This window comes from Tamandua tetradactyla, chromosome 18, assembly GCF_023851605.1.
Source record: "Tamandua tetradactyla isolate mTamTet1 chromosome 18, mTamTet1.pri, whole genome shotgun sequence".
NCBI classification, from domain to species: Eukaryota; Metazoa; Chordata; class Mammalia; order Pilosa; family Myrmecophagidae; genus Tamandua; species Tamandua tetradactyla.
In genome coordinates this window covers 10153471-10181013 of record NC_135344.1, presented here as the reverse complement: position 1 = coordinate 10181013, position 27543 = coordinate 10153471, and the positions used below count along the sequence as shown (strand labels likewise).

Sequence of the window (27543 nt, the reverse complement as noted above, 5' to 3'; positions counted from 1 at the left end):
CCTCCCTCTCCAGCCTGGATTTACTATGAATAATCAAGGCACATTGTCAGGTACCATACTTAGGGCTTCAGTATACTATTAGACATTGAGTGATTCCACCGACAATTTTACTTCTTTACGTCATGATGTCACATCCATGACATTCGGCTACCTTGACCATGTGCCTCACAGTTCAAACTAGATGTTGAAACTAAAATTCATCTCTCTTTAGAACTCCTAATTTTCTTATTAATTTCCATAATGCCAATCAATAAAAGATCATTAGCAATGGTAACAATAAAAGAAGACCACTTATTCACTAAAGTTTTTTGTCAAGTATTAATCTCTGGAGATCACGTTTTTTTCTTGTCTTGCAACTAATTTATGTGCACTGGAGATTTTTTATGGAAGGTTTGCTGCAGGCTTTTATATTTCTTTGAAACTCTTCAAAATCTTTTTAGTCTAAATTTACCCATGTGAACATGTTCAGTTTTCAGTCCTTTCTTTTATATTATTATATTTGAAACAAGTTGAAAAGGATGTTTTAATGGGATGTAATATTAGGGAGAAAAAAGGGGGCAATCCACTTCAGAAATATCAGCCATTCTTCAAGAGAAACTGGATTTAAAACTAATTCAGAACATACTAAGATGTTATCCTTTATATTGTTCTTGCTGCTTAAGGCAAAATATATTTAGTTTGATTTTAAATGTTATCACTCCTGATAATAATTCATTAATAAAGCCAACAGGATTTTAACGCCATTGTTGAACAAATTAATGTTTTAGATAGGTAGCCATTAATGCAAACCCATTTTTTTCTACTTCTAATGAAATAGAAATTGAACTCCAACGTTGTATCACTGGGTGAATGCACTGCCTTTATAAGCCCAGATATAAATTCTGAACAATAAATAAACAGCACAGGGACAGAGAATGATTTTATCCAGTTATTCATGCGTATCCAATGTTATCCACACTGGCATTTACTCAATGGAGTTGTTGGTTGCTGCTTATTTCATACCAGGAAGGGAGAGGACAGTCTCAGAGCAGTGTCCTGGGAGGAGAGATTGAGAGAAGAGCAGATGCAGGCAGCCAGCTCCTGTCGCTCTGGAGAGAGTCAATGCCTGCAATTTTAGCAAAGAATTATTTCTGACTAATTTCTCTTCTAAAGAGACTCTTTTATTAATTAACTTTTCTCTCTCTTGCAATGAAGTACAAGTGTTTAAAGATGGCCTTGAGAAGTATTCACAGTTAATTAAAGTATACTTTGCTCTTGAGTGTTTTTTTCCCTTACCTGCTCAACCAGATGTCATTATGAAAAAACCACATAAGAACTGTGCTCCAGACACAAAATCAATGGTGTCCATCTTCTCTGTTAAAAAAAAAAGGTTTTAAGAAAGTAGAGTTAAAGACAAATTGATTCCTTTTCATGTTGAAGCATCTGCAACTATTTGTGCCTAAGTTAGGACAAGTGTTTAGGAAGTAGACAGATAGGTACATTGTAAAGTCTAACTATTTTGATGAATATAAAAATTACCCTCTTTTTAGGAAACTTAATTTGCTCTTTGTACAGGCAGATGCTCTTCATGAAAATGGGATGTTGGTTATGTTTTTACTTCCACAGTTTCTTTCTATGAGCAAGGACTATTAATTAGAGCAACCTATATTTGTGCAACAAATATATGTTTCCAATGTTTGCTTATTTTCTATAAAAATGAAACTAGATTCAAGCAATTCAGGACTGTTTAGTCTTCATTATCCACTTAAAATTTCTTTAAAATGTTGTCAAATGCATTTTCTGTCCTCTCTCTAGACTTTTCAGCCTAGGCTTAGACAAAAGAACCTTGAACTTGATGGAGAGAGGATGAATACACCTTATGTCATCACTCAGAGAGGCATCGAGGTTTCTCAGGTAGAAGCCAATGCAGTTCACTTAGACATAGAAATAGAAGATTTCTTATGACAAATGGGGCATTACTATGTCAATGTGCACTGGGAAATCATTCAGCCAAGAAACAACAAAAGTCTCAGCACCAGGTTTAACTGTAGGAATGGTAGGAAGGAGAGAGAAAGAAAATATTTGACCATACTGCTGTGGGGGGAAGGGGTCTGTGATAACCACTTTCCCTACATTGAGTGATGGCGTGAGTAGAAATGATATGGGAAAAAATGGAATGTGAGGGAGGCATATATATTGCATGGATGGTGTGGAGAGAGGAGAAGATTTTGAAACAGTGGATTAATTTTGGGTCATATTGAGTTTTCTATCCACATATGCTAAGCAAACAAATATGTCTAGCAGGAAATTTCATAAATGATACCGGAGGACACTGTGGAGCAAATTGCTACTTTGTGCATTGTGGAAACCCAGGCTTAGACGCAAGAGAACTTTTCAGCAAATGGCACAGCATGAATGGTCCAAATGAGCAGGGGAGAGATCCCATTAAGGCCAGTCTCCAGGGGAGGCCAAACTGCTCAGATCAGGGTGGGTGGATGGAAATGCACAGGTGGGTGGATGGCAGCTCCGCATGCTGCCTCAGAAGGGAGGGGAAGAGACAAACGCTGTTGTTTGGGGACCAGGAGAAGTGGCCCTGCCACTGTGAGTTTCCACCCTGATAAGCAGTTGGGGCTGCTGGAACCCTGATCCTGGTTCAGGGTAGGGTCAGGCTGACCCAATAGACCTAACATCTTCACCGAGCTGTGGAATGGAAGCATGTTTAAATGCCCATAATACAAAAGGGAGGGGAAGGCTGCGAGACGGCACAAGATGTGGCCATGACACACATGGGGACTGAAGACTAATTAGCTGAGGAAGGAATCTATTAGAGCCAGAGAAGAAAATCCAGAATACTAATGTCATTACTTCAGGGAGTGATAGCAGAGATATCTAGCAAATAATAAAAGGTTGGAACACTTCCGTTCAGCAACCTGAATGTCAAATTGTAGGGGAATGTTTCAAGAAATGGTGTTTATACCCTCTGTGGAACATTATACAAGGTATTGCAATAACTTATGAAAAAAATGTTAAAGAAAAAAACCTGTGTTGATATATATTTTAACACATTTAAATAAAAAGGCATAACGGAAATTTGTGCCCATGGTATACACAAAAGAATAAAATAATGCAGATAAAGAATGCATACATTGAAAAGACAAAAAATGTAAACGAAAAATTGAGATTTAACAAATAATTGTGATGATTGTGTCATTATATAGATGCCTTTTTCTTACTTTCTAGGATAGTATAGAATAGCCAAAAGAGAATACCTGAAATTACTGAAATCCACTGAATTGCAAATTGTAGAATCCGGCTTGATCCCTTTATCTTGTTTGACAACTTTTAGAGTCTTATTACAAAGACAGTACCCTGATGTTAATGAAGGAACTTGAGTCAACCCAGAACTAAACGTTGACTTGTTATTTTTTGTTTGTTTGTTTTCACATGGGCAGGCACCGGGAATCGAATCCAGGTCTCCGGCATAGCAGGCAAGAACTGTGCCACTGAGCCACTGTAGCCCGCCCATTGACTTGTTTTTGTTAACTTGTGTTCTAGCTTAGCTCCATTCCTCCATATTTGTAAATTGTAACTGTTTATACTTTAACAACTTCATCTCCCCTTCTTTGAATCCTAAAAACTTAAACTGCTTACAGTGTTCAAGTCAGATATTTAGGCAGAGAGGCCATCTGATTTCCTGCTTTGTGCATTGCAATCAAGTCTTTCTCTCTCTCTGAAACCCTGGTGGCATAGAGTGGCTGTTCTGTGCACTGGGCAGGGAACCTGCATTTGTTTGAGAACAACTACTAACCAACGATTGTGGAATCATACTAGCTTAGTGGTCTCTGCATCCTTCATTCTCTCCGTTCACTTTCCATAATGGTTTTGAGGTTCACCGGCAACGTGGCATGTCAGTTCTTCCTTTCTATTGCTGAATAATATTCCATTGCATGGGAGCATTAAAAATATTCCAGGATGCTCTGCAGTGATTGTTGTACTACGTGATTAAAGTTATGACAGCACTGAATCGTACATGCAATGGCTATGATTGGTGGTGTGCTAATTGTAATTCAGTAAAGTTGTTTTAAACATTGTTTCTGTTTCCTTGATGTGAATAGGAATCATTTTTTACAAATTACTTCTGTATGTATATATGTTTGCATTTATAATGTATGTTTTTAAATAGTTTCCAAATATTGTGGTATATTTCATTTTAATTAGGCCTTATTGTGCTTTCATACAAGCAGTTTCATTGCAGTGGTGGTGGCAGAAACCTAATTTCCATTGCATCTTGGGGTGAAGTGTAGATGAAGAAACTAGGTAGACAGCAGGATTTATTTTGCCAAGGTCACCTGTTAAACGTTTCTCAGGAAAAGGAGTGAAGAGGAGTGCTGTGTGCAGGGAAATATCTTATAGAATTCTGTATTATTCTGAATAGATATGCCAATTGCATGTTTAAAATAAGTTAAAATGTATTTTTCATGCTATAAAGTAAGGATTTAGGACAAGGATAATGTTTTGCTTAGTGTTAAATCCTCACTATTTAACATAATCCCAGCTATACAATTTACACTCAATAGCATTAGTTAAATACTCTCGTGAAAAAGAATTGTAAACTCAGCTTATGCTTTTGGAATATAACAAACAATACCAGTAATGGAATTATACTCTTTTTAAAAGTATTCAAGACCTCCCTATTCTAACCATTTTATTCTGACATTTCTTCATTTCATCCTTCCATCGTGCTCCCTAACCGCATTTTCAATAAGTAAAAATGATAGCTTGTTGACCCTTCTTTCTCTCCTTACCTCTTATTTTTTCCTTCCTCCTTTCCTCCATCCCTCCCTCCTTTCTCACATCCTTTCCTTTCTCCCCTTCTCCCTCCTTCCCTTCTTTCATTGCTTTTACTCTTTCTTTTGAACATCTAACCATGTTAATCTAAGGCTAAGGTTTTTCACAAATTTTGTTGATTGTGTTGTTTACCCTGTTTCCTCAAGTTTTAGCTGGGCATTGTTTTCACCGTCTTCATAAGATAGTGCATACAGTCCCCCAACCAATGAAAATAAGTAAAAATAGCAACAGAAACAATCAGCTTGTTAACATATAAACTCATTCTGCACTTTAACACTATTAGGTAACAGGTGGCAGGCTTTAGACTTGAATGCATTTCTGAAGTGTACCCATTTACTTCTACAAATATGAACCTTGGGATGTCTACACATAGACTATTTAAGGTACATAATATAATGTAGATTAATAAACTGCTTACATTTTCTCAAAATTGTATGCTATCTTGAATTGGTATAAAGGAGAAATTTGGGCAGAATCAGCTTATGCTTTTGGAATATAACAAACAATACCAGAAATGGAATTACACGTCTTGAATTTTTTAGTTTGGCAAATAAGGAAACAATTAAAGATGAAGGTTTGATGAAAATAAACAGAAAACAGTACTCCCATTCCATACTGAAGAAGAATCAGTCAGTGCAAATTGGGCAAGATCAGATGGAAGATATCTCCTTAAAATGTCTATGACCCAGCAACTCCACTTTTAGGAATTTATCCAGGATATGTACCTACTTTTTACTGTATTTCTTAATCACTTTTACTTTTTCTTTAGATGTTTCTACTTAGATGTTTTCTGATTTCTTTATTTCAAGTAGACATTCTTTGATGCCCTATTCTGCATTTAAAAGTCTCTATTTTTTTCTTCTCATTATTGTTTTTTTCTTTTGATGTGCATGCAATGAGACGAGAGACTTTTAGTTCCTAGAGGGTACCTCCGAATCTGTGGACTTTCCTGTGATAGGTCTGTCCTTTGTTATTCTGGGTGGGCCCAGGACTTCCTGATAGGTCATATGCTAATGAGATGCCACCTGCAGCCTTGGGGTGGGGGCTGCCCGTCCAGAAAGACCCAGGAAGGGACGACACAAAACCGGATTGGAAGAAGTTCCCTCAGCATCTCTGTCAAGGATGTATATAAAATCTTGCTGTATGTATAAAATGCTCTTCACATAAGTCATAATATTTCATGACAATAATAAATAAATATTAACTGATATACTTGGCCTATGGTATTATACTTCTTTATTTTTTTTAATATTCAATTTTTCCTCAGATACACTCAAAAGAAAAGGACTCTGAGGACCAATTATTAATGAAAATTGGTCAAATTTTCCTTTGAAATTATTCTAAAATACCTCCATAATATTTTTGCGACAGAACATGTTCAAGACATAAATCAATCGCTTTCGGAGACTTATTGGAATTTTTTGTGCAACAGGGCAAAAAATCGTAAGACTGCCCCAAAGTCATTTTATAGTTCAAATTTGAAAGAGGCCCAGACTCTCTGAATCTCAGCCTTTCTCATAGGGCCCAGGCACCCCAGGACTCAGTCAGGAGAGAACTGAAGGAACCTCTCTTCTTCACCAGCTTCTTAATTTGGGGTTATAAGTTCAATAGAAAGAGTCCAAGTAAACTAGAGGAGAATGTGAAGTACACAAATCATAGATTTTTCTGTAAGGAGATACACTAAATTCTGAAAGTGCAATATAAACACCATAGACATGCTCACGTTTTCCTGCTTTGTTGGGTGATGGGACCCATTTTTAGGGACTCATTGTCAGTAACATACAAGCAGATACCAACTATATGCCTGCATCCAACTAGGAACCAGGAGGTGTGAGCTTTCTCCGTATACCAACATTCTCAATAAAACGTCCAATTCGACCTTAGTAGGAGGGAAAATCTAATCAGGTCCCTAAGTCAGACATTGTAGTTCTTTATGGGTTTGTAAACATTTAAGAAAGCGCATGCAGTGGCTATGTCTTCTGATTTTCCCAATACTCCTGAATTGGATGAATGATATGGTAGGTAATACAATCTGTCAACCAATCAAGTTTCAAATGTTGCAAATGCAAATACAGAAAAGAGTTAAGGAAAATCTATTAAAATAGTTTTGAAGCAAAGTGTGGATTAATATTAAACCTTTTAAAAACCTATTAATGATATTAAACATTGGATATAAATTCTAAAATGATAGAAAGTAAAACAGCATTTAAGAGAATGAGATGAAGAACATTCCTTTGAGTGATTCTTATATTATCAAATTGAGAAATAGTCAAAATATCCTTCCTTTTCTGAGAAAATTACAGAAAGCAGAGGTTTTAAGAAATAAATGATTACAGAACAGAAAGGAGAAATATAATTGGGTTTAAAAAAATCAGATCTCAGTGAACTGATGAATAAAATAAATGTATGGTAGTGACATGAAAGTACCTATAGCCAGATTAAAGTGTTAAAAAATATAAAACAAACTGGAGAAAATTAAACTGGTCACATGGAGGTTTGCTTTAATTTATTTTTTCCTAATGCAGGAAAAAAGGACAAAAAGATTACACTAATTAGAAGCAAGACCTCAGATATGAAATCATTAATGCTAGAGAGCCTGCATATAGAATATTAATTTTCCAAAAGAAGTACACAGAATGCCTTAAAAGGAAACATACTTAAATATATAGGAAAGTCTCTTCAAAATAAAGGAAGACCTGAACGTAGAATTGGAAAGTACACACTATACCAATTAGATTGTTTTCATCTAACCATCTGGAAAGCATATCTTGATTAAGTTATTGAAATTTGAGAATAACGAAAATATCCCACTGGTTTCAAGAGCGAATTACTGTGTCACCTGCTAGGCGAAACCGGCTTATTAAGAATGACACTATCGGGCGGGCCATGGTGGCTCAGAAGCAGAGTTCTCGCTTCCATGCCGGAGACCCAGGTTCGATTCCTGAAGCCTGTCCATACAAAAAAAAAAAAAAAAGGACACTATCTGGGTCTTTCTACTCTCTGACTTAATCAAATGCCACCTTCCCTTTACCCACTCTCAGCCTTCTATTCCTTGCTCCTTCCAGTCTATTTACACCCAACATCAAATGGTTTTACAATATAAATTACATCCAGAACCCCCTACTTAAAACCCTTCTAAGTTTTCACTTGCTTTGAAAATACAATTCCATTTCCATTGCTTATAAATATGGTGCCTTGCCTAATTTAGGACCTAGACCAGAACCCTTTTAAAACTGAAAGGAAATGTTATTAATAATTAAACCAGTGCAACAGGCATCAGTTATTTTCTAGGTTTTAAGTTAGTCCTCATCTCATAATCCTACATGAACTCTTTCCGGGAGAATCACAAACTACTCTCATGGATTTCATTTCATGGGTATGTTGATAACTTCCAAATTCTTCTTCTGATTTAAATCCCTTCTTTAAATTCCATATATACTTCCTGTCGACATGTTCAAAATTCCAAAATTCTAACATTAATCGATACTCATTTTTCATATCTGTGATTTTTATGGAGGAAATACTCATGTCGATTTTACTTTACAAGTAGGAAAACAAAGCAGAGGTTGGTTACCTAAGCCAACGGAACACAAACCTTTGCAGATAAATTTCCTTAGTAGAATATTCAACGTGGAGAATGAGTATGAAACCATTAAGTGTTAATTCTGAAACTGCCTGACCAATGGAAAGAAGTATGTAATTTATTAAGGACACAGCATTTAAGCATGGTTGGCTAGCTATTTTCTGTAAACTATTTGTGAGGATGAACTGCTGAGAAATTTCCTCACATAAAAAAATGTAGAATATGTTTTTAAAGCAGTGCATTTTCATACATTTCTGGAAAGAATGCTACAATCTCTCTCATCTTCATGCATTTCCCTTGCACGTGTCCCATTTGTCTTCTGTGTTAACTGAATTAACACAATTTTGCTTCCTCCAAATCAAAAATACGCCTCCACAAAAAAAGTTATATTATTTTACTGGAGCTCTGAAACCACTTGTTTATATGGAATTGTGAGGCTCTGCAGTGGGTAACAACGAACCTCCAAAGTGGGTAAAAATCTACTGCATATAAATACATTGCAGCTTAAAATTACATCTCTTGGATGTTGATAAAAGAAACAAGTAAAACTAAGGAAACAAATAAGCCAATATTACATCCTGCTGCAGCCTCCTTAGTGGGCTACATGATATATCTTCATGAATAAAGATGGAGTAAACCACATTTGTAGCATAATAAGAAAAGGTAATTAGTGTCATCTATTCACCACTGTTAGAATTCGACTCGAGCAATTTGATTATGTTTATCACATTTTAAACTTTGAGTAAGTTTTTCAGCTCTGTAATCCAGTTAGTGGTGTAGTGTGGAGAATATAAGTCAGCTTCCTCGTATGATTGATGAGTACAAATTTGGCGGAATAGGACCGCAAAAAAAAAAAAAAACAGAAATTGTAATATAGATACTGTCAATTGGTTTTAAAGTAAATTTCTTTTAAATCAGTTTGAATCTATTGGTAAGACTCACATAAAACTAGTAGTATTTGTTCCCAAACAAGAACCAAACGGAAAATGTGGGGGTCGGGGACGTGCAAGATTGCTGTGTGTCAATACAGAAGGAAAGGGGATAATATTTAGAGAATATGTCATTTGACCTTGTTATAAAAGAAAATTAATTTCTATTTTATTTTCAACTAGGAGAACATGTTTAACATGTATTAACGATAAAATAATTGAAATCTTCAAAGCCAAGAGTCTCTTTTTGGTAGATACCAGATTATGATTAACATAGTTTTATTCTCAGACGTTACCACCCTTTGGTTAAGGGTCGACTGACTTAGGTGTTTGGGTTGCATTTTCTCCACAATTGTCCTAGTAGATTCACTTACACATAATTTGACAATATTTTGAGGATCAATTAAGAGTCCCACGTGGAGTCACTTGAGCAGCGGTTGGCCAGTGTGATCCATAAGGATTTAGAGTTAGGAGAGGGAAAAACACTGAGGGAGACATCAGAAGGCCCAAGACCTCTGGGGTGAAGCCGTGAAGGCTGGGCACAAGTCTGAAGTGAAGAGTAAGCAGCAGAGCAAGAAGACAGGAAGAGTAAGCACGCACACCAGGAGGTAAGGTCACAGGGGGTCTTCACATGCCCCCTCGCAGGTAGAGCAGTCTAGCGGATTGCAAAGACTTTGAGATTCATTCTCAATACGAGGAGGGGTCAATGAAGGGTTGGAGTGGAGGAGGAATCAAATCTGACTCACACTTTAAAAGAATTACTCTGAGTGCTGTGTCCAACATAAACTTTAGAGAAGCATGTATGAAAGCTGGGAAACCGGTTAGGAAGCTTTTGCATTATTCTAAGCAAGAATTGTGGAGACTTACCCCAGGATGATACAGGGAGAGTGAGAAGAAGTGGTTTCTCAGCATGTTTGGAATGTAGAGAACACAAACTTTATGATAACCAGAAAATGTGTGACAGAGAGAGAAATTGATGATGACTCAAAAGTCCACTTAAAGGATGGAAATAAAAAAGATATTTCTCATCCAGAGAGGATGTAGGAGAGAAAAAGGATAGCCCTAAACTTTAAAAATAATCTTGATAACTAAGAAATTTAAATTTAAATAGAAATATAATAAAATATAAATCAATGTGGTGATTTTAAAAGAATTCTAAGGACTATGAAGAAGCAATAGCATTATAGGAGGGCATTTATTTCTATGCTAATGTGAGCAAGAATACAGAAAGAAGGCAAACTTGTGTGTATAATTTATCTGATCTAGAGAATAATGTTGCTTGATATTAATCTGTCAATTGAAAATGTTATTTACAGCAAATGATTTTGAAATATATGCATGGCTAGGAAGAGCTAATGTTCCCTTAGTAATTGAGCTAATATAATGGTAGGATTATAAAATAAGACTTAAAGCTATACAAATTTTTACTCAGTACCACACTTTGTTAATAGTTTCAAGGATACGGTTATCAGGGGGCTCAGACAGAAAAGCAGGGAGATGTCTGGGACTTTAATGATGAATCCCTATGTCCTTCCTCTCTGCCTTGTAATGCAGTCTCTGGAGCAGTGCAATGGAAGAGGTGTCCAAAAAAGATTTTGCAGAATAAATTCACACAGCAGAGTGGAGTGTTAAGCTTATGAAACATCTCCATTTCTTATTCCACTTTACACAATATTTTCCATGCAGCCAGGCCTTATGTATCAAGATTCTGAGTTTATGTATTATAAAGCAACTATATCTAGGGACATTCTGCTGAGAACATTCCATAGATAAGGACTCCTTGCAAATATCAACCACCTATTTACCGAGAAATTCATGCCTTGTGTTGACAGGGTGACCAAATAGCACACGTTTACTTTTCCCTCCGTGGCTTCTCTTCAATAGCAGAGGGGAAATGGATCACGAGAGTTGTTCTGTCTCCTTGCTCTCCAGATAGTGACAGGAATAGTTATAGATTTAGGGCAGTATTTTGGATAAAAACGTGGGCTTTAAACTTACATTCCTGATTCAATTTTCTCATCTTCCATTTATTATTGTTTACCTCAAATCAGATAATTCACAGATCTGGAGAACAGCTTCTGTAATAAGGGATATGATAAAGAGCAACTTCAAAAGATAGCCTTAAAAGTTAAACCAGTTAGTACATGTAAAGCTGCTATAAAAATGATGTCAAATACTAGAAACTCAAAACATAGTAATTATTAATATTTAATTTGGAGGCTGAAAATTTTAATAACTTTTGTCTGGAAATATATTAAAGAAACTGAAAAAGAGGGTAAGGAATATAAAGCAACCATAATAAAACTTTCTATCCTCAGTAAGTTTGCAATTAAAGATATGGAAGGAAAATTACAAGTATGCTCATTAAAATGATATTCCAATAAGGGACAATTAGTTAATTAATTCAACTGATTGTTTTAATCCCTTGTTGTGCATTCATATACTCACCACAACCTTTCTGACTTTTCAATACAGCTGTGTTACACTGTTAGGATATAAATAAATTTAAAATTCCTTATGGAATATTGTTAGTTTTTGTCACTGAGATAAAATATATAAATTTGTACAGTTTCGTTAAATGTGCATTTTCATATGTTTGACAAAAGTATTTCCATATAACAAACATCTCTATCAAGATGTAGAAACAGAAAATTCCTTTTTGCTTCCTTCCAGTCAATTCTCATTTCCCCACAGGCAACTAAGGTAATGCTTTCTATTACCATAAAATAGCTTTGTTTGTTCTTTAAACTCATATAAATGTAACCAAACATAGAGTCCTTTCTTTTATGTCTACTTCTCTCAACGGTACATTATTATGATTCATCCATGCTGCTCATTGGTTTTGATGTTCAATAGTATTTCATCGTTTGAGTATACCACCAATTATCTATTTTGGAGCCTCCAAATCCATCCACCACTGTACACCGACAGGTGATATCTTGATTACACTCCCTGGGGCAGAAATGCTCACATGATCCCTGCCCAAATGCCTGAGCTAGGAGTTTGCACTATAGACCGAAATATCCTTATTTTAAATCACTAAGATTTGAGGTATTTGCAATGCAGCAATGGATCACTGGAACATATTTTGGTATATGGAATTTGTTGCCTAACATTAACCCAATAACAGCTCTAACTTTTAGATTGGAGAACACTCAGAAGCTTAAAGGGGCTTAAGAAGAGATGGTTCCTGAGATGGAGGGGCTCTGAGGGGACAATTAGGAATTGTTGTTTGAGGCTAAAGCTAAGAGCAACCAAGAATATGCATAACGTGGAAAATGGAAAGTGTATCTAGTGAATTTGTGGATATGGCTAGAAAATTCTAGGCAGAATGTAGAGAGTCCAAAGTGATTTCTTCTAATTGTGATAAAATATGAGAAGAGATAATAAACTAAGAAAGAAACTGTCCTCTTCCAGAACAGATCATCTCCCATTCATGGGGCTGTAACTTCGACGATATGGATAACCCATCCTCCAGCAGACTCAAATGTTCCACTCAACAAACACACTTCTATGCAGAGAAGCGTTCCAAGGAAAGGTTTTACAGGATCAGTGTAAATAACAGAGATTCAAAACTTATTTCCCATATTGCTTCTCTCACAGTTCCTGGATTTCTAGTGAAATAAAAACCCTGCTTTGAAAATTGCACAGGTATATTAGCAAAAGAGTACTGACATTAGTCTTTTGGCTACAGATATTTTAACTAGGAACACTGGGAAATTCCATGTGCTAACTGAACTCTGCAGGGATCTAATATAGCTGCCTAAATGAAAAGGACTCTGAAGAATTAGAATTTTAAAAGAAGACCACAAAAATGATCACACTGAGACACAGAGTTATTTCTTCTCTGGGTCGCCAATCTCCTCTCTCTGTCTATTTTCTCTTTCTTGTTTTCAATATTAAATAATTTTAAATTTGCATAAGAGCTGCAGAAATACTATATAAAACTGCCACATATCTTTCAGGCTTTGTGCAGGAGTGATGCCCTTTATCTCTTAAATCTTCAGTGTGTATTTCCTAAGAACAACAAGCTCTTATAGACTCAGAGCTCAACTTGATTCAGTATTATATTTAATCCACAGAACTCAATTTCATTTCACCACTTGACCCCAAGGCATCATTTATAGATCATGGATACATTCCTGAATCATGCATGGCTTTTAGGTGTCTTGCATCTTTAGTTTCCTGCCATCTGGAACAATTTCTGAGCTGTGCTTCTTCCTTTCTGAGCTGACATTTTTGAGGCATGAAGGATAGCTACTGTGAAGGATATCCCTGCATTTGGGTCTGTGTTATGATTCCTTGTGATTTATGCCCCTTGTCCATAATACCGTGGAAGCAATGATGTGCTTTTCTCAATACATCATATCAGGAGGCCCGCAATGTCAATTTATCCCTAGAGGTTAGGTTTCATGGTTAAAAAATGGGACCTGGCAGATTTCTCCTTTGTAAACAATAGGTCAACAATGATGTTGAGCTTATGCATTGGTCAGTGTTTGATAAGTATTTTTCAGGGAGATATTTTGAAATTATGAACTTGCCCCTATCTTAATAAAATCTCTGCCAACCAGTTTTGGCATCATTGATGATCGTTGCTTCAGCCTATGGTTACTATGGTGGTTGTCAAATGGTGATTTCCCAAATCTCTCAGTCCTTCGACACACTTTAGTTGGTATTCTGTATGGTAGAGCTCTCTGTCCTCTCCCACTTATTTATTAATTCATTTTATACCTTTATGTCACCATGAACTTATAGATTCCACTTTTTCTCACCCTGTTGCAATCTATTACTGTCTATTTATTTTGATACTCAAATTGTCCTAAGACTGACTGCATGGTGCTGCTTTAAATCTAGCTCCTGTGTTCTTTGGATAGGTCCTGATTATTCCTTATGAAGTGCTACCCTTACTTTCTAGCACAAAATATTCTATACTTATCTTGAAATTATTTCAGCCCTGCCCAGGAAACATCATTTCACTTAGGATTGCTGGTTCTTTTCAGTACAGAATGGTATTTGAAAGCAGAATCTGCAGATTGTGTTAATAAATATGGACATAAATATAAGTAAATAAAAATATAAATAAATATATATATAATTTTATATGCATACATTTGGATATAAATTCAAACCTAGATTGAAATTCACAAGTTTACCTTAATATCCAATACTCAAATCCGAAACTACCAGCTTACTCTTGCCTCCTCCATTTTCATATTTGTAACTTTTTTCTCTAACAGTGAAGGATTTTCCATCTATTATCCTCAATGTATTTGCTTATGTTCTCCAACTCTCTTGAATATAAGTAAATTCCAGATGTCAAGTAGACACTTGGCCCTGAGTAAGAATAAAGAAATGGACAGAGGAAGAGAAAAGCTAAAGAAAGAATAAATGAGCTACGACAATCATTCTGGTGCATGGACCTAAAGACTTTGAAGAGTCAGGATTCTACTCACGTATCTCTCAGGGTTGCTCTAAGTGCATGCATGACTAAAGCAACATGCCGCATCTTTCTGGACTTGATTCACCTTCTCTGTACAATGAGCAATTTGCACCAGAAGACCCCTGAGATCATCTTTCACTATAAAAAATCTACAACTGACAATTTTGCCTAGCCAAATCTGTCCTGGATATAGAAATAAGTATTCTGGGATGTCTATTAACTGGGTAAATGTTTTTAAGTTCAATACTGCTATTCTCTGTCTTTACTAATTCTTCTTCACTACATATTGTCATTATCATAGCGAAATGTTTATAACCAAAATTTATAACTGTATAGGTGCAAAAATAGGACACTGATGGGACTTTTCTAAAAGATCTAAATGTGAGAACTGTTTTTTATTTCCTTTTCTCGGAGTACAATGACAAAAGATCTTAGCAACCACTTTCCAATGTCATTTACATATAAGAATATTAAATATATATGTAAGTATGTGTGGGTATATATATATATAAATATATACATGCATATACATGTATATTTTAAATGACTCATTTGAAAGGAATAGGAAGGATCAGAGAAGGGACTCAGCTCCCTCTTCCTTCCAAAAAATGCGTGTGCCTGGGAGTGCTGCTTGCAGAGCAGACTAGCAGCTCCCTTCCCTGGGCCCATGACAGAGCAACCATCAGTGCAGAACACAAGAGAATAATTCCGGGTGGGACTGCCAGCGTCCCCTGAGGATGAGGGCTTACCTAACCACAGACACTGGTGCTGCAACCAGAATCCTGGAGGCAGAAGATCAGCTTTTTCAGTCTGCAATAGCTTAGTGAGAAGAGTGGCTTAAAATGTGTACAACTTCACCTCCACTGCCTGTCTCAATTTCCTGTAGCCAAAAGGGATGCCCTGGGCTTAAATCTTTTGAAACGGACTTCCTGAAAATAAGCAGCCTTCAAAGTGAGGGAAGCTGAAGACTAGATTGTCAGATGCATTCTGCCAAGGACAGGACCTGAAGGGAGCTTTAGGAGGCAACACAGGAAGGGTGGAAAAGCATTTAATTAAGGGAAATTGGCACTTACAAGTCACTGGGGAGATATGGAGGAGTGGACATCGGAGATAACAAGAGAGTGATTTCAAGGACACACAATTATAGGTTTGCTGTCACCTCCACTGAACTAAATTGCCTCTTACCCCACAGGCTGGTGACCTTATGGTACAGAGTCCAGGTCAGGTTCACATCACTGCGTTCTCACTTCCCAGAGGCACGAGAGGATGCACTCCTCAGTCCAGTTTCCACAACTCATGACTCCATAGAGCTGGTAGAATCAAATTATATATATATATATATATATATATATATATATATATATATATATTTGACTTACATGAATGTCTTTAACATGTTTTATTCCAGACAAGAGTTGGAAAGGGGGCGAGCCCCAGCCCCAACCTGCCTTTGGGCTACAGGGAGGCCAGGTTTAAGTGTCCTTGATGACCCAGCTTCTTGAGGTCCTCCCAAAACCCCCCACCCGCACTGAGCTGCGCCCCCTCCGGAACGCCTGTACCTGGCCCCCAGCCCAGCCTCTCTGCTTTTCCTCCGTCGGTGGAGCAGAACCTGTGGTCAAGCCCCCACGCAGACCCCTGCCCCCGTCTGCAAGCCTAACGGGAGACCAAGACAAGCTCCAGGGCTCCAGGTGGACAGTGGAAAGGCCCCGAGAGTCGCGCCTGCCCTCGGGGGAGGCTCTGCTGCTCCCTGGTGCGCCTGGGGTCGCGGGCGCTCTCTCCTCCTGGGGTCGCAGTGGCCGCCCGGCACCACCTGGTGGCCTTGGGCTCATACCTGCGAACAGGATGACCCGGGGGGGGTCTCCCCTACAAAGGCGATGGGAACGCAGGGCCAAAGCAGCACTCATAGACCCGGGATGGAGCCCGAGGCCAGGCCGACTTCCCCGCACCAGCCCCTCCCTGAGCAGCGGCTGCGGGTGGCGTGGGGCTCAGGGCCTGGAGGGCGCCCCAAGAGCTCGCTGAAGAACTGGGGCATCTAGCAGGGACTTGGCCTGTGCGCCTGCCGCCCACCCCAGACGCCGCAGATCTGCTTGTCTTGTCTCCCAAAAGGTGTATGAGATCTGGGAGCAGAAGCTTCAGGCTTCTACGCGCCTGGTCGGCGAGGTCACCTCTCCCTTTGGAGCACTGGCCTGTGGGGGTGGGCCCTGCAGCTCACGGGGGGCCCTGGGCGCGCTGGCCTGGCCGGTCCCCTCCCGCTGCCCCAGCGTGTGGCCGGTGTGCGTCGGGTGCAGTTTTGTCCCCCGTGGTGACTGCCACCTCGTTGTCGCCCTTGGCCTTGCTCTCCAAGGGCTGCCCCAAGGCCTCCTGCTTCACCGTCTTGCTGCAGGAAACGCAGCTGAAGAAATTTAATTTTGGAGGCGTTTTCAACTTCTGCACATAGCCTGTATTATCTTTCTCTGTCATGATCTCCAACCACAGAAAAGGCCTGCGTGGGCACAGGACAAAACTTGATTAAATGTAAGATTTTAATTTTAAGTTGGACTGGACTGGACTGCAGTTTGATTACACAAAACTACTTTAATTTTTTCCTGAGTTGTCATGAAGAAGAGCTGCAATAACCAGGGGTGGAGACAACCTGAACATTGCAAGGCATTGTAATGTCTTTGCTTCTCTTCTCCATGCAACCGTGTATCAGCTTTTCAGAGGACAGAAACTAGAGCACATGATACACAATTTGACAGTTGCAAGGCAGAGCCATTAGTGATGGCACAGAACATCACTATGAAACATTTCCCCATGGCATATAGTTTTTCACTGATAGAAACCATATCTAAGAACTTTAGTGTCCATTTTAAAAAGCGCCGGAACTGCAGCATTGGAGGAGTGTTTTAATTAACAGCCATCAACTGCACCATGAGCCCTCTCTACTTAAGATCTCAAGCTTTTTGTGGACAAGGTTTTTTGCATTTGGTCTGAAAAAAAAAAAACTAATAATAATCATAATCCCTGTTCTAGCAAGAACTCTGCGCATTGATAATGGGAAATGAGAGGCTTTGAAAATCCAGAATGCAAATGTGCAAAATAAATCCAGCTGAGGACAGAGAGAAAAATGCAAATTATAAATGAAGGTCATCTCCCTTTTATTTTCCTAGACCCATCTTCCAACCATCAAATTCTTTCTTCTTGCCATCATAAAGGTAAGAAAAACATTTTTTTCTTTGTTTTGGTCATTCCCACTCTACTTTCTCTGACAATTTAGAATATAGCTCTGCGGGGAATTTCCACAATAATGTTCTAGTGTTTGAAGAGAAGCATTTGCCAATGATGGCATTTCTGGGCATGATATCAAATTCACTGTGTTATGGGCATAGAGAAACTCTCTCCAGCTGACAGTGGTCGTAAATCACCATGCCTTTCCAGAGAAGTAAATCATTAGAAATAGTCTGAACTGTGTCAGGTGCTCCTCTGAAACCTTTGTAAAATCACAATAATGCAAACGCTTAAATTCATTGTGCTCACTTGTGTGCACATACACACTTTCGTAGAAAACTTTAGCAAACGTCCTAAATATTTATCAGGTATACAGGTTCTCTGTTCACATATCAGATGGAGGGACAGACTTAGCTCAACAGTTAGAAAATTTTCCTTTAAGACTTCGTAAGCATTATTTTTGGCATTGCTGGTTATGAGAATTTTAAACTTTTTGCATGCTAGCCCACCCTTTGTTTTATTACTCTAAATATATCTACTTTATACCAACACAAACTAAAAAGAATAGCCAGTTTTCAAAGGCATTTATGGCAATATATCATCTAGAAGTATGCATGCTTAAATGTAACAAATGTGATTTGGTTTTGTTGTGGTTATTGGTTTATTTTGCCTTTTTATGTTTTGCATTCCTTTCATCCAGTGCATGTTTACTGAGCATGTATTACATGCTAATTGATCTAGGGGAAATGCCAAGACATTTGATAGAAAGTTTCTTCCTTCAGAAAACTGAAATGTTAAGTCTTAAAATCAGGTAAATGATATTAAGCAGGTATATGAATAATATATTACAAATGGGATATTAATCAGTAAAATGAAATTTCTATAAACATTCAAAGGACTCAAAGCATATTTTGCCGAATTGAAAATACCATCCTTTACATATGACTTCAGCTCAGAAACAGAGACAAGAAAGAATTGGTCAAACTACAAACTTAACTTTTGGGATCTATCAGGGTGCTGAGGTCTAAGCACAAACAGCTAACCCAAATCTGGGAGAAGGAGAGGGAGAGGGAGCTGGAAAGAAGTTCTCTGTTTTCCCCAAGTTGCTAGGGGTGCATGTAGGGTGCCCTGAGAGTGGGAAGCACCCCGGGGCCACGGACACGTCAGCTCCGTAAAAGCTGATGCCTTATGTTGCAGCTGGAAACCCAGTGGAGATGGTGGAGGAGAGAGAAACACAAAAAAGCTGTACTGGGAGGAAAGCAGGGGTAGAGTCTATGCCCAGCACTGAACTGGAGCTGAGGCTGGAGTGTCTTGGGGACGCCACACACCTGAGACCAGGTACACGATGCCTACCTGAGATGGAGGCTTGGTCAGGAAACCCAAGGCAGCTTGTCCTCCTCAGCCCAGAGCCCCACACTGATGAGAGCCAAGCAAGACGAGCGGCAGGCACCTGGGCACAGCTCCGAGGGACAGTCCTGTCTGGGGAGCAGAGCAGGGGTTGGCCAGGGAGGGGGCAGGTGGGGCCCAGGCATTGGGGGAAACTGAGGAAAATGAGGCCAGACTCTAAGCACAGTGTGCCACTGGAAGCATTTGAGAATAACCACTGAGACAGCAAAGGTCAGAATCCCAGCCCCACCTCTGCCTGGGCACACCAGCACCCACACTTCAGGGCTAGCCACAAGCAAACAAGACAGCCATGCTTCTCCAAAGAATATGTACTTAAGCTGCCTTACAGAAGTTGAGTGAAATTCTTATTGATAAGATTAGAGTAAGTCATTCCAGGTAGAGAGAAAAGCCAAAAAGTTTTTTGGAGAAAGGGAGTGGATGAGGTTTGTTTGCATGTGAGAGAATATTTAAGGAATGCAATATTTGATATCCATTTCAGAAAAAGAACTCAGAGGGTTTTGAAAGGCTGAGGATAAGGTATAATTTAATAGGAGGTAGGGGGTCACAGACTATATAAACGAGAAGAAGCAAAATTAAAGTTGTGATAGAGGATGAGAAGAAAATTGGATAAATACCAGCTTACAGACTTAGTGATTATAGGACCAAAGTTGAGAATATCCTGCATCCATATAAGTGTCTTAAATCAATAAGGTTGCTACCCAAAACTATTCTGCTTATGTGTTCCTAAGCAGCAGGAAAAGAAAAAGCTTTGATTCTAATTTAAACCAGAGAAAGCCTAGTCTTTTTGTTTGTTTGTTTTTCTGTTAAAACAGCCAAACCCTAACACCATTTGTATTACTGTTCATTCTGGGATCTAACATGCAATCTAGAGAGCACAGAGACACAAATGACACATCTTCATATAAGAAGGGACTGTGAGGCCTTTTTTCTCAGATAAAAGGGATACGTTTTTCTCTCAAATATAATATAATTAGACACTTCCCCCACATTGTAGTATCACTGGCCACCAAACCTTAATTGAACCATAGAGCCACATGGAAAAATAAAGAGTTGAGATCATCAAGAAGTTCAAAACAGGAAAGCTCAGCTGTATGAGAGTAGAGTCCACACGTGTGCCTGCTGTCTCTGCCTGAAGGTGGGGTCTGCCTTCTCAGTGCAGCCGTGTCTCTATCTGAGCCACCAACATCTGCACAAGCCCTCACCCCTCAGTACCCACCTAGTCACATCCAAGGTCACATGTCAGACATGAACTATGAAGCAAATAAGGGAAAGGAGGGCATCATCTCAGTAAAGTGTTCATCACGATACCCTAAAAATGTGAACCAAAACGGAAGGAAAATGTCTCCTTGCAGTTCCAACTTTGGATAAGAAAATTAAAGATATTAAAAATGCAGCAAATCCTTCAGAAACCTGCCTACACAGGACTTAAATTGAAAAATGCAACCTTCTTGAAGGATTTATAAATCATAAAAATAACTTCTGAGAACTGAAAGGGGAGACAGAAAGATGGAGTGTAGCTAACCTCAAATTAAAACGAGTTTCCCCCTTACATAAGAGACTGAGAGATTCTTTGTTTGGCTCAGTTTTATAGATTCCTTTTCAAAATAGCCTTGTTTCTTTTGATCCCTCCAATGGACATCTGTTTGTTCAGATTTTAGGAAATTATCTCCAATAACCAGGAGTAGAGAACAGCTCTTGAGGTCACCAAGGCAATCAGGAAATACTATTTATGGTTACTTACGCTACCCCAATTTGCCAAATGCTGCTGAATAAGAAAGCATAATCCAGACCCTCATAAGATTTACACAAAATGTGTGTTATTGACCTGTATTTAAGAAATTTACAAAAATAAGATATTTCACATTTGAGTAAAATGTGTAGATGCTATGGGAAGCTATGATAGTAGATTATACCTAAAATGACTGGCCAGTCACAGTGATATTTTATAGTATAACATATTCTGTTCATCTAACTTAATAAAATGTTTTTAATTGTATATGTGTGTATATTTATTTTCATGTGTATATATTCAATATCTCTCATCTACTTGGCTATCTATCTACTATAATTATAACTACATAATATAGCCCAAGTATATGTGTATATACCTATGTTTTTAAAATGGCCATTCCTTTTGATGTGAATGGTCTTAATAATATAAAGCAAATAAGGAAAGAAGGGCATCATCTCAGTAAAGTGTTCATCACAACATCCGAAAAATATGAGCCAAAAGGGAAGGAAAATGTCTCCTTGCAGTTCCAACTTTGGACAAGAAAATTTTGCATGCAAAAGAAACGTAGGATCACTCAGCAACCAAATTACTTTAAAGAAGACAATGTTTACATCTAAATAATTTGTATTATGTATATACAGCATAAAATAGTGTATATATTAGTTTGCATTTCCTGATTTTCTTACTATTACAGCACTCTTTTTACATATAAAGTGCACCAAATAAAATTTAATGACTTCCACACTTTTATGTCATTATGGTAATATTTGTCTCACCTAGACTGTTATTTTTGTTTTATCTTCTTTAGCATAGTGTGTGCTCTTATTCCCAATTGTTACCCCATTGGTCTCCCCACAAGCATCAGCTCAGCAGTATTTCATACACACCTTTTCAGATGTTTTTAGTCCTAATGGTTTATTCCAAGTTCTTATATTATGAATATTAATACACCAGGCATTAGTTATTTATGAAAGAAGAACCTCTCTTCAGAAATGGATGACATACTTCCTTAAAATGGAAACCTTTTGTGCATCAAAGGATGCAGTTAAGAAATGGGAACTGCAACCCACAAAATAGGAGCAAATATTTGCAGCTCATATGTCACATAAAGAACTTATCTCTAGAATATATAAAGAACTCTTTCAACTCAGCAATAAAAACATGAATAACCCAATTAAAACATGAACAAAGAATTTCAATAGACATTCCTCCATGGAAAATATACAAACAGCCAGTAAGCACATGAAAAGATGCTGACTATCATTAGTCATTAGGGAAATGTGAATCAAAACCACATTAAGATAAGACTTCACATTCACTAAGATGGCTATAATCAAAAAGACTGTCAATAACAAATGTCAGTGAGGATATGGAGGAATTGCAACTATCATATACTGCTTTTGGAAATGTAAAATGGTGCAGCTGCTTTGGAAAATGGTTTGGTAGTTCCTCAAAAAGTTAAACACAGGGTTACCTCAAGACCCAGAGATTCAACTAGATATATTCCCAAGATAAATGAAGACATGTGCTCACACAAAAATTTGTTTGCAAATATTTATAGCAATAGCTGAAAGGTGGAAATAAACCAAATGACCATCAAAGATGAATGGATAAACAAAATGTCTGTCTATACAATGTAATATTATTTGGTAATAAAAAGTAACGAAATACTAATACACGCTTCAACATGGATGAACCATGAACAAAAGCATTATGCAAAATGAAGTAACAGAGAAAATTCCCTGTTGTATAAATTCATTGACATGCAGTTTCCAGAATAGGCAAATTCATGGAGACAAAGAGGATGCAGGTTGTCAGGAGCTGGGGGGCAGGAGGGAATTGGGCGTGACTGTCAATGGATATGAGTCTCTTTTGGGGGATGAAAACATTCTGAAATTACTGGTAATGACTAAAATAACCAAATTTTATACTTGAAAATGGTGAGTTTTATGGCATGTGAATTATATCTCACAAAAGCTGTGTTAAGAAAGTGGATGATGCAGTTCAAATAAATGCAAGGCGCACCGTATTTTTATATCTATTATCTAATAACATTAATAACTGTGAGTTACGTATAAACACTGGGCAACTCACTTCGCACATTTTATTTACTTTAAATTATATCATAGGAACGTTAGCTGATGGGTACTTTCTGTATCTGCTTCAGCATACACAGTAAAATTTGAAGCTACTTGAGCACTGTCTTAGTTTTCCAGGCTGCTGTGACAAACACCACACAACCGGTTGACTCGTACAACAGGAATTTATTGGCTCACAGTTTTGAGGCTAGAAGAGGTCCAAAATCCAGGTATTGACAAGGCTGCCTTTCTCCCCATGGCCTGCACCATTCTCAGGCTGGCTGCCTGAAATCCTCGGCGCTCCTTGAATGGTTTCATGCCCTCAGGAATGCAGACTAAAATTCAAAACATGTCTAAATTGGGAACATAATTAAGTTTACCAGAAGGACTAAAACTTGGACTTGTTTTCTTTTTGGCTAAATAGACGTCAATCAATAAAGGTTTATATTAACAATAATGTACCACATACTTTTGCTAGTAGAGACCTTTAAATAACACCCACATCCTGTAATCATATGGGGAAAAAAGTGTTTCTTCTACAAAACAGTAAGAATATTGTTTATCTATCACACCGAATGAAGATCTAAGTAGACCATATAGAAGGGAATGATGCCAAGTATCAGAGTATTACATTCCATAACAAATATTTCAAAACGGTAATTCTGGCTTTAAATGATTAAAAAGACACAAAAGCCCATTTAGAGAAGTTGGAAGAAAGTAAAATAAGGGTCAAAAACCCTTCATATTTACCAAGTATTATTGTCTATATAGAATATTTAAACAATAATATTGTATTTCATTTTGCAGCATGATTAGCAATATCTAGAAATACTTCTGAACAAATTTTATTAATTTTATCTAGAGCTTTATTAAATCCACTTTACTGTGTATCTATCACCAAAAATTGTGCCTTGTAGCGATCCTTTCCAAAATTAAATAAAATATGATCAATTATGGAAACTGCCAGGGAAATAACTTTCTTCCCCTTAAGTTACTATTCTCTATTTTCCTTAGGATTTCCTTAGGCCAGCTCTTAATCGGGCCCTGTTAAAGATGCTGGATTTTCTATACTCAAAAATAAAGTGGACCTTGAGCATGGAATTGAAATACCATAGAATCCCTGAGTGTGAAATGTCTCCTGACACTTCCTAATCGATGCACTTGAGCTTTTGGGATATTTTATGGAAACCCTGGACTGTTGATAAAGACAGCTTAATGTCATAGCTTGAAGTTACAGGTAAGTCTGGAAACAAGTTTGTCAGATAAAGAGAAAACACCAAAAGCTTCAGATGAGCCACTCACCCACTCTGACTCCCAAAACCCGCACATCACATTTCACAAATGGAACAACCTCATTCTTCTCTTTTTCATTCTATGTCTTTAAATCCCTTTGTAATAATTCCAAAGGTCTTGAGAGTCAAGCTAACATAGGGAAATCAGAGATATGAAATATCACATTTCATTTTAACACTTTTTCCAACAATTTATTATTTAACTTTTCTGCTCTTTCTTAACCACCTGGTTTCCTTTCCCTTCCATGTTCCCCTGCACTCACTTAAAGAGAGAAGAGAGTCAAAGAAAGGAGAAATGTTAAGAAGGATCTCTGAATGAAGGAAAGTAGGAAGTAGGCACCACTGTGAAAAAGCAGTCAAAGAAATCTGTTTAAAGAAACTCATGATTTCACATGAGTTAAGGGGAAAAAAGTAGCAGGGGCATTTCCCAAAAACATCATAAATAAGAAGGGCCCCTCCCATTTCAGAAGTGCTTCGTAGAAGCTCTGAAGTCAATTTTTCACCCCGTAAAGAGGGTATAGGTGGATAATGAAAGCAAGTTTCTGTACATTTCTTTCATTTTGATTGTCGTGTGTTTTGTTTGTTTGTTTTAACCAATTGAGGGCTAAAACATCACAGATAACGTTCAGGTAATTATTTGATTAAAATTGCAATTTGCCTCTTTTAAAGTCATATAGTTGTTGTGGGGTTTTTTTTTGTCATGCTTTTACGTCTGAAAAAAAAGCTCTATAGGGATCATCTTTAGCGACAAAGAATTATTTCAAGGATATACAGGAACCTGGGAGAGCACAAGAAAATGCCTTATCAGCAGTACCCCCAGATTCAATTTCTTCTGATACCGAAATGTGCAGCAGGTTTAAAACAGAAGTTTGCTTATTGTCCTCAGCCCAATGACCCTTTTCTCACAAAATGTTTACATTTCCCAAAGTGAGAATCTGATACCCTTTATATGAAATCACTTAGAATGCAGTTCCCCTCCTGAGAGGCAGGAAATGGAAAGATAAGAGCATAAGCTACGAGTAGGTTAGAATTCTGCAAAGAGCCCAGATCCACTTTAGTGGACATGTGCAGTGGGCAGGTCAGGACAGGATGATGTGTGAGTTTCCTCACCCCCAAATGGGAAGAATAGTGTGCCAACTCATAAGGGTCTTATGCACACACCCAGCTCAGATCCTGGCATAGCATGAGGAACCACACTTCTTTTAGTTTTCATTTCTGATCATTTGAAGTATCATGTTAAATAAATGCTTATGTTGAAAGCCTTGCTTTATTTAAATATTATTATATCAAAGTAATCCTTTTATTAGCACTATTATGAAACGCTGTGGCCAATTTACCTGTAAGGTCACCTCATCTGTGTTTGTGTTCAGCTCACAGACCTGCTGGGTGGCTTCAGAAGCAGGAAAAGCATCATACCAATCTTGAGCCAAGATCCCATATAATGGATTTATTCTCACAGATGCTTGATTGAAATGACAAAGGAATTACTGAATTAGTGAAAAAAATACAAAGAGATTCAAAAGCAGAATGTCAAAGACAGTACAGAACATGGTTCATCTTCTCCAAGTTCCATGAGACTTGAAAGTGTATAAAACATGGTATAAGCCAGGAGACCCTCAGGCCAGGTCTCCTGAAACAAACCTGACTACGGGTTCCCCACCTCCACTTTCCCCCACCTCCGGTTCAGAAACTTCAGGTATGAAATGGCCCCAGATATCTAAGGTTAGGTGGATTCAGGCCGAATCGCAGGTCTCTTTGGGACTTTTTCTCTTAGAAACTTCAAGAGGGAGCAAAGCCACAGCTCTCCAATCTATACAGCTTTAGGCAATAAGTGCTTCCAATTAGTGATGATTCTTCAAGTCATTCAGACGGATGCAAATTATCATTCCCAGTTTTAGCCCCTATGCCACTCTGGATATTTCTCTAATTGTCCACAGACTGGAAATCCAGGCAGAGAGAAAACCTGGATCCTTCAGCACTTAGAGGCTCCAGGAGTCCAGAATAAACAGAACGAGATAAACTCCCTACCCCCAGCCAAAATATGAAATTTGAAGGGGCAAGTTGATTTATCTGACTCCAAAAGGCATTGCCTGACACATACTCACGCACACACACAGACTCATGGGATGCCCATAACTGGGCAGGCAGGGTGTGGTGCTGGAGATATGATAGCACCAGGTTTTGCAGCTGTGTGCTGTGAGATTTGGTACCTCCGATAGGAGTTATGGTCAACAAAGTACAACTCTGGGACAGTGGAGTGCTCGATCTGTGTATCTATTTCTTTCCATTAGGGTAATTACATTTTCCAAGGTACTGCCAGTGATTTTGGTTTCAGACTTATTTTAAGTAACTCAAGCACTCTAAGGTTCACCAGCTTTTAGAGCACAGTCCTGTCCCTCTTTTAAAGCACAGTCTTGCCCCCTCCTGCATCTATTTCTGTGGAATGTCCCTCCCCAGGGGGACCTGCCACGCTCTCCTCTGCTCGCACTTGACGCAAACAGCCCCCAGACACTCAATGGGGAGTGGGCTGTGGGACTCTCTAAAGGCTAGGACTGCTTAAAGCTTTTTCCGCTGGCTTAGTCACTGTGGATGGATGAAAGTGTGACAGCCCACAAATCATCTACCCCTAATTAATGGGGGAGGGGTGTGGAAGCAGAGAGAAGTACCAAAGCTTTCTCATGAAAAGCATGAAAAACATGACAAAATGTTCAGTCAATTCCTTTACCTGAGAAACAGATAGCTGTCAGCCAGCTCACTACACTATTTATTGATCTCGGTTTATTCCAAATTACCACCTGAGGAAATTTAACCACTGCCTGAAGAAATTTAACCATCACCTGAAGAAATTTCTTGCTAGAAAAATAACCTAGCAAGAATTGCTTCTCTTATTGATTTTTAAATGCCCTTTGATTTTGGGCAGCAGCTGACTGTGGAATGAGTAACGTGAATATTACATAGATCCTTAGTTAATGCCCAAAATTAAATATCCAAGTTTCCACAACCATCAGAATCAACAAAGGCAGGTCTGCTTTCCTGCCTTCCCAGATA

At 38.2% G+C, this 27543-nt stretch overlaps 1 long non-coding RNA gene across 1 annotated transcript in view; it reads right to left on the bottom strand.

The window, feature by feature from the left end:
• The window catches only part of LOC143662515 (uncharacterized), a 53478-nt gene extending 33906 nt beyond the window's left edge, over nucleotides 1–19572 (bottom strand). Inside the window, exons 1-2 of the long non-coding RNA XR_013165374.1 lie at nucleotides 19340–19572; nucleotides 1276–1353 (exon numbers count right to left, since the gene is read on the bottom strand). This is a non-coding gene — a long non-coding RNA (uncharacterized LOC143662515). The remainder of the gene's footprint in view (nucleotides 1–1275; nucleotides 1354–19339) is intronic.
• Nucleotides 19573–27543: the final 7971 nt, after the last annotated feature.